The sequence below is a fragment of the Mustela lutreola genome, chromosome 1, assembly GCF_030435805.1.
Source record: "Mustela lutreola isolate mMusLut2 chromosome 1, mMusLut2.pri, whole genome shotgun sequence".
NCBI classification, from domain to species: Eukaryota; Metazoa; Chordata; class Mammalia; order Carnivora; family Mustelidae; genus Mustela; species Mustela lutreola.
Genome location: NC_081290.1, coordinates 58170603 through 58177915, shown reverse-complemented (window position 1 = coordinate 58177915; position 7313 = coordinate 58170603). Strand labels below are relative to the sequence as shown.

Sequence of the window (7313 nt, the reverse complement as noted above, 5' to 3'; positions counted from 1 at the left end):
ATGAGGCCAGCATCACCTTGATCCCAAAACCAGACAAGGATCCCACCAAAAAAGAGAGCTATGGAGCGATATCCTTGATGAACACAGATGCGAAAATACTCAACAAAATACTAGCCAATAGGATTCAACAGTACATTAAAAAGATTATCCACCACGACCAAGTGGGATTTATTCCAGGGCTGCAAGGTTGGTTCAACATCCGCAAATCAGTCAATGTGATACAACACATCAATAAAAGAAAGAACAAGAACCATATGATACTCTCAATAGATGCTGAAAAAGCATTTGACAAAGTACAACATCCCTTCCTGATCAAAACACTTCAAAGTGTAGGGATAGAGGGCACATACCTCAATATCATCAAAGCCATCTATGAAAAACCCACCGCAAATATCATTCTCAATGGAGAAAAACTGAAAGCTTTTCCGCTAAGGTCAGGAACACGGCAGGGATGTCCATTATCACCACTGCTATTCAACATCGTACTAGAGGTCCTAGCCTCAGCAATCAGACAACAAAAGGAAATTAAAGGCATCCAAATCGGCAAAGAAGAAGTCAAATTATCACTCTTCGCAGATGATACGATACTATATGTGGAAAACCCAAAAGACACCACTCCAAAACTGCTAGAACTTATACAGGAATTCAGTAAAGTGTCAGGATATAAAATCAATGCACAGAAATCAGTTGCATTTCTATACACCAACAGCAAGACAGAAGAAAGAGATATTAAGGAGTCAATCCCTTTTACAATTGCATCCAAAACCATAAGATACCTAGGAATAAACCTAACCAAAGAGACACAGAATCTATACTCAGAAAACTATAAAGTACTCATGAAAGAAATTGAGGAAGACACAAAGAAATGGAAAAATGTTCCATGCTCCTGGATTGGAAGAATAAATATTGTGAAAATGTCTATGCTACCTAAAGCAATCTACACATTTAATGCAATTCCTATCAAAGTACCATCCATCTTTTTCAAAGAAATGGAACAAATAATTCTAAAATTTATATGGAACCAGAAAAGACCTCGAATAGCCAAAGGGATATTGAAAAAAAAAGCCAACGTTGGTGGCATCACAATTCCGGACTTCAAGCTCTATTACAAAGCTGTCATCATCAAGACAGCATGGTACTGGCACAAAAACAGACACATAGATCAATGGAACAGAATAGAGAGCCCAGAAATAGACCCTCAAATCTATGGTCAACTAATCTTCGACAAAGCAGGAAAGAATGTCCAATGGAAAAAAGACAGCCTTTTCAATAAATGGTGCTGGGAAAATTGGACAGCCACATGCAGAAAAATGAAATTGGACCATTCCCTTACACCACACACAAAAATAGACTCAAAATGGATGAAGGATCTCAATGTACGAAAGGAATCCATCAAAATCCTTGAGGAGAACACGGGCAGCAACCTCTTCGACCTCTGCCGCAGCAACATCTTCCTAGGAACAACGCAAAAGGCAAGGGAAGCAAGGGAAAAAATGAACTACTGGGATTTCATCAAGATCAAAAGCTTTTGCACAGCAAAGGAAACAGTTAACAAAATCAAAAGACAACTGACAGAATGGGAGAAGATATTTGCAAACGACATATCAGATAAAGGACTAGTGTCCAGAATCTATAAAGAACTTAGCAAACTCAACACCCAAAGAACAAATAATCCAATCAAGAAATGGGCAGAGGACATGAACAGACATTTCTGCAAAGAAGACATCCAGATGGCCAACAGACACATGAAAAAGTGCTCCATATCACTCGGCATCAGGGAAATACAAATCAAAACCACAATGAGATATCACCTCACACCAGTCAGAATGGCTAAAATCAACAAGTCAGGAAATGACAGATGCTGGCGAGGATGCGGAGAAAGGGGAACCCTCCTACACTGTTGGTGGGAATGCAAGCTGGTGCAGCCACTCTGGAAAACAGCATGGAGGTTCCTCAAAATGTTGAAAATAGAACTGCCCTATGACCCAGCAATTGCACTATTGGGTATTTACCCTAAAGATACAAATGTAGTGATCCAAAGGGACACATGCACCCGAATGTTTATAGCAGCAATGTCCACAATAGCCAAACTATGGAAAGAACCTAGATGTCCATCAACAGATGAATGGATCAAGAAGATGTGGTTTATATACACAATGGAATACTATGCAGCCATCAAAAGAAATGAAATCTTGCCATTTGCAACAACATGGATGGAACTAGAGCGTATCATGCTTAGTGAAATAAGTCAAGCAGAGAAAGACAACTATCATATGATCTCCCTGATATGAGGAAGTGGTGATGCAACATGGAGGCTTAAGTGGGTAGAAGAAGAATAAATGAAACAAGATGGGATTGGGAGGGAGACAAACCATAAGTGACTCTTAATCTTACGAAACAAACTGAGGGTTGCCGGGGGGAGGGGGTTTGGGAGAAGGGGATGGGATTATGGACATTGGGGAGGGTATGTGATTTGGTGAGTGCTGTCAAGTGTGTAAACCTGGTGATTCACAGACCTGTACCCCTGGGGATAAAAATATATGTTTATAAAAAATAAAAAATTAAAAAAAAAAAAAAAGATCAGTTAAACAGGGAGTTGACCAAGATATTATTTTACATAACTGTTTTAAATACAATTGCACTATTGTGTATTTACCCTAAAGATACAAACGTAGTGATCCAAAGGGGCACATGCACCCGAATGTTTATAGCAGCAATGTCCACAATAGCCAAACTATGGAAAGAACCTAGATGTCCATCAACAGATGAATGGATCAAGAAGATGTGGTATATATACACAATGGAATACTATGCAGCCATCAAAAGAAATGAAATCTTGCCATTTGCAACAACATGGATGGAACTAGAGCGTATCATGCTTAGCGAAATAAGTCAAGCAGAGAAAAAGACAACTATCATATGATCTCCCTGCTATGAGGAAGTGGTGATGCAACATGGGGGCTTAAGTGGGTAGGAGAAGAATCAATGAAACAAGATGGGATTGGGAGGGAGACAAACCATAAATAACTCTTAATCTCACAAAACAAACTGAGGGTTGCTGTGGGGAGGGTGTTTGGGAGAAGGGGGTGGGAATATGGACATTGGGGAGGGTATGTGCTTTGGTGAGTGCTGTGAAGTGTGTAAACCTGGTGATTCACAGACCTGTACCCCTGGGGATAAAAATATATGTTTATAAAAAATAAAAAATTTAAAAAAAAAAAAAAAAAAAAAAAAAAAAAAACAAGGTCATCATAATGTGCCTTAATCCAATATGACTGGTATCCTTACAAGAAGAGATAGGGGATAGAAACAGAGAGAAAGATGATGAGAAGACACAGGTTGGAAACAACCATCTACAAGACAAGGAGAGAGGCCTTAGAAGAAACCAACATTGTTGGTGCCTTGATCTTGGGCTTGCAGCCTCCCAGAACTGTGAAAATAAATCTCTCTTGTTTAAACCACATGGTCTTTGGTACTTTGTTATGACAGCCTTAGACAACTAGTACAGATATGCAGTGGGACAGTCAGACAGATAGGATACGGGTCTTTGCTAGAGAGAATTTCCAGTCTGTCAGGGAAGCAATTCCATACCTACTTGAGGCTCAGAATTATAAATACTAACTAACTGAAGGTAAACAGGAGCCACATTACCCAGAGACTGGGTAATGGCTGGTCAGACAATCACGGCCTCTACTTAGGTGGAACATGACAGATACATGCAGGAAGTGCGTTATCAGATGACTTCAACTCATAAGTGCATTTTGATTGCCTCAATGAATCTCTCAATTCGTTATTAAAGAAATTCAGTTAAAAAAGAAATACCTGATCAGAGAAATCATCCAACAAGCCACCTTGCCGTGGCCTTAGTGGTAAGGAAGGGGTTCAATCTGACTTGTGTGTTAGAGCCCAACTTCCACAGACACTACACAGTCGGGTCCACACCAGGTACTGTCTATGAAGCAGATATGCAGAGGTAACAAAGATCAGCTTTCAGTTAAAAAGTCCACGTTTTAGTGGACTTTTTCGAATGAAAACAATTGGTCATTTCAACACACACTTCAAGGGAAAGTACTCAAATTACTAATAATTATGTTGTGGTATTATTGTTATATATAAAAAAATAGTGCTGAAATATTATAATGCATGGCTGAAAGAAGTGAGTTTTCTAGGGTGCCTGGGTGGCTCAGTCAGTTAAGCATCTGCCTTCGGTTCAGGTCATGATCCCAGGGTCTTGGAATCAAATCCCACATTGGGTTTCCTGCTCAGCGGGCAGTCTGCTCCTCCCTCTGTCTATTGCTCTCTCTCTCTCTGGCAAATAAATAAATAAAATTTAAAAGTAAGTTTTCTAAATTATAATGAACAAATTATGTTGCTTTGGTGACTATGATGTAAATGTGGATGTTATACAGTTATAATACATACTCAAGAAGAATATATTTTAAATGTTTGCACTTAATGAAGGAGAGAATATTCTGAAGTAAAAAGGATGGAGTCAGAGTTCTTCTACTTAACTTCACAAAGCAGATTTTGGGTACCAATTAATACTGGCCTCATGACACTGTAAAAATCCAATGAAACTGTGTACTTACAAGCATTTCCAAAGGCTCAAAAATCATTAATAAGAGCAATTTATTATCCATATCAATGGTTCTTGCAATTTGGGAGTGGTCTTATGTGGTGATGCACAAGTAAAAGGTTTTCATATTTTATCTTTGTCCTTGCCTTTCAATTAAAGAAGAAACTAGAATTCTTCTAATATAAAAAATTATGCAAAGTTGAAGTATTTACACATAGTTTGGTTCCATCTTAAATGTTTCTACCTAACTCTCTGGAGCCACTTATGTTGTAAAAAACAACCTATACCACTTTAGTGTCTAGCACTATTTTTCTCAACTTAAAAAAAAAAATGTTATTAACATTTTTTCAGAACTTTTCCAAGAGCTTTTCCAGACTTTTTTCTCCCTAATTGATGCCCATGAAATTTCAATACCATAGATATACTGTATGTTTATATACTGAATGTGTATCTGTGCTTTGCACATGAAAAGACTAAAACCTTCTACCTCTTCCATCAACAACCAGTTTTCACCCCATTGGAGGCATTATCTCTCCGTCCCATTCTGAATGCATGGTCTATGAGAAATTCCATTTTAAATTCATGCTTCTCCATAAATTTCCATAAATTTCAGTAATCACTCAAGTTTTAGATTTCTAGCAGGATTTGTCTAAATATTTTCATAATGGGGAATCCAGTTGTGAAATCAAAACTCATCCCACAGACAAAAAATAGGGAACACTTCACAAATTTGTGTGTCATCCTTGTTCACCAGCCAAGCTAATCTCCTTTGTATTGTTCTAATATTAGTATATGTGCTGCCAAAGCCAGTACTCCTCGTGTCCCTTGTTTATTTGTTCGTATGTTTGTTTTTGTGTGGTTAAAAACACTTAATGAGAGATCCAAACTCACAAATTTTTGAGCACACAGTACAGAATTGTTGACACTAGGCACTGTGCTGTACAGCAGATTTTCCGAGCTCATTCATCTTGTATAACTGAAACTTCATACCAATTGAACACATTCCTATTTCTCTCCCCTCCCCACCCCCAAGTCCCTGGCAAGGACCCTTCCACTCCCTCCTTTATGAGTTTGACTATTTTGGGTGCCTCATGAAGTGGAATCACACAGTAATGGTCCTTCTGTGACTGATTTAATTCACTCAAGATAATGTTCTCCAGGTTCATTTGTGTTGTTCCAAATGGCAGGGCTGATTTCTTGTAATGATGAAATGACTTGCTTGTCATTATGTAGACACCGTCTAGGCGCATTAAGCAACTGTTTAAGAACTACAGAATCTAACCAATTGCAGTTGGTTGAGATAGTATGGGCCACAGGACCCTGTCTGGAGGGAGAAGTGTGCCATATCCTATAATATCAGCAATCCAGTATTAAGATCAGGATGAACATGGAAATTAAAACATGTGACAAAACTCATTAATTGTACTTGTGAAGGAGGCCCCAGGCTCTTCTTTAGGTTCTCCTTATTCATGCTTTATGATGATCTAACACACTGTGATCTCAGGAAGAAAGTTGTAATGTCCTAAATCTAAGGGTTTCCCAGGATGTCGGCTTCCAGTACTGAAACCAGGACACCAGGGGGAAACTGAAGTCGGTCACTCCATTCCCAGCCATCCTCAGGAGTACCAGCAGGAGATGGACGGTGGGTGGAAGTGGTAGAAGCACCAGCACAAGATGAAACTGACCTGCCAAAATAGGTAAAATGCCAGGCATGATCCTTGCAAGCAAAGCAAATTGGGGCCTTTTGATGCAGGAAAGACAAGCATTTCCTCTTCACATCTGGGAGAATGTCCTAAATTAACTACAGAGCACAAATATTGACATCCTTTTAGTCAATAAAGTTGGAAAATACAAAATTCATTTGGAAAGTTGCAGTTCAAAAAATTAACGAAGTTGAGCTGCTGTACTGAAAGGATCACTTTTAGTGGTGTGCAGAATTGTTGCAACAGAAAGCACATTTCCCAAGGATGTTGGATAAATGGTGCAGCTCTCATATTACATACTAGAGGTCACCTGCAACCAAACCACTCTTCCATGCTTTGGGAACACTGGCAATTCTTCCAGGCTTCCACTCATGTGGAATTATTTATTAAATAATATCCTTGTAGTAACAAAAGAAAAAAAAAAATTTTTCCCCTCCTTCAGGAGTGCCCTATTGAGCACATCAGGTTCATTTACTCAGCAGTAAAATCTACTCTTGCACATGATTTAAAAGCGAGCAATGCTAATCCCATCTGGAAGAAAATTGGTGCAGACCATGTCAGTCAGAACATACATGGTGTGGGCTCTAAGAGTAGCACAAGGAGTCTAATTTGATACTTATTCTGTTTTTAAATTTAAAATAAACCAATTTATATCCAAATTTTTTTAGAAGTCTCAAATGAAGCCTTTAGAATATTTGGAATAAAACGTTTTCAGCTATGTTAATAATTTTTATTTTAGTAATGACATATTTTAAAGGGAATTTATTATTTAAAAGACTTCATATATATCACTTCAACCCCCATCATTCTATATTTGATGTTTATTTTATAATTCAGGCAATCATTCTTGAAAGAGGGATAAATTATTTAGTTCCAATGAATTTAACAAGGCACTATTTTATTTAATCCTTCTAATAACCTGATGAGGCAGAAATCACTAATGTCGTTTACAAATGAGAAAACTTAGATGTAGGAAATTCCATTCCAGACCTTTCAAAATTCAAAATCCTTATTTCCCCTGTACTTTCCTCTCC

The 7313-nt window shown here is 38.2% G+C and overlaps 1 non-coding gene across 1 annotated transcript; it reads right to left on the bottom strand.

The window, feature by feature from the left end:
- Positions 1-5282: 5282 nt before the first annotated feature.
- On the bottom strand, positions 5283-5389 carry LOC131822919 (U6 spliceosomal RNA). Its single transcript, XR_009350395.1, has one exon. It is a non-coding gene; the product is annotated as a U6 spliceosomal RNA (small nuclear RNA).
- Positions 5390-7313: the final 1924 nt, after the last annotated feature.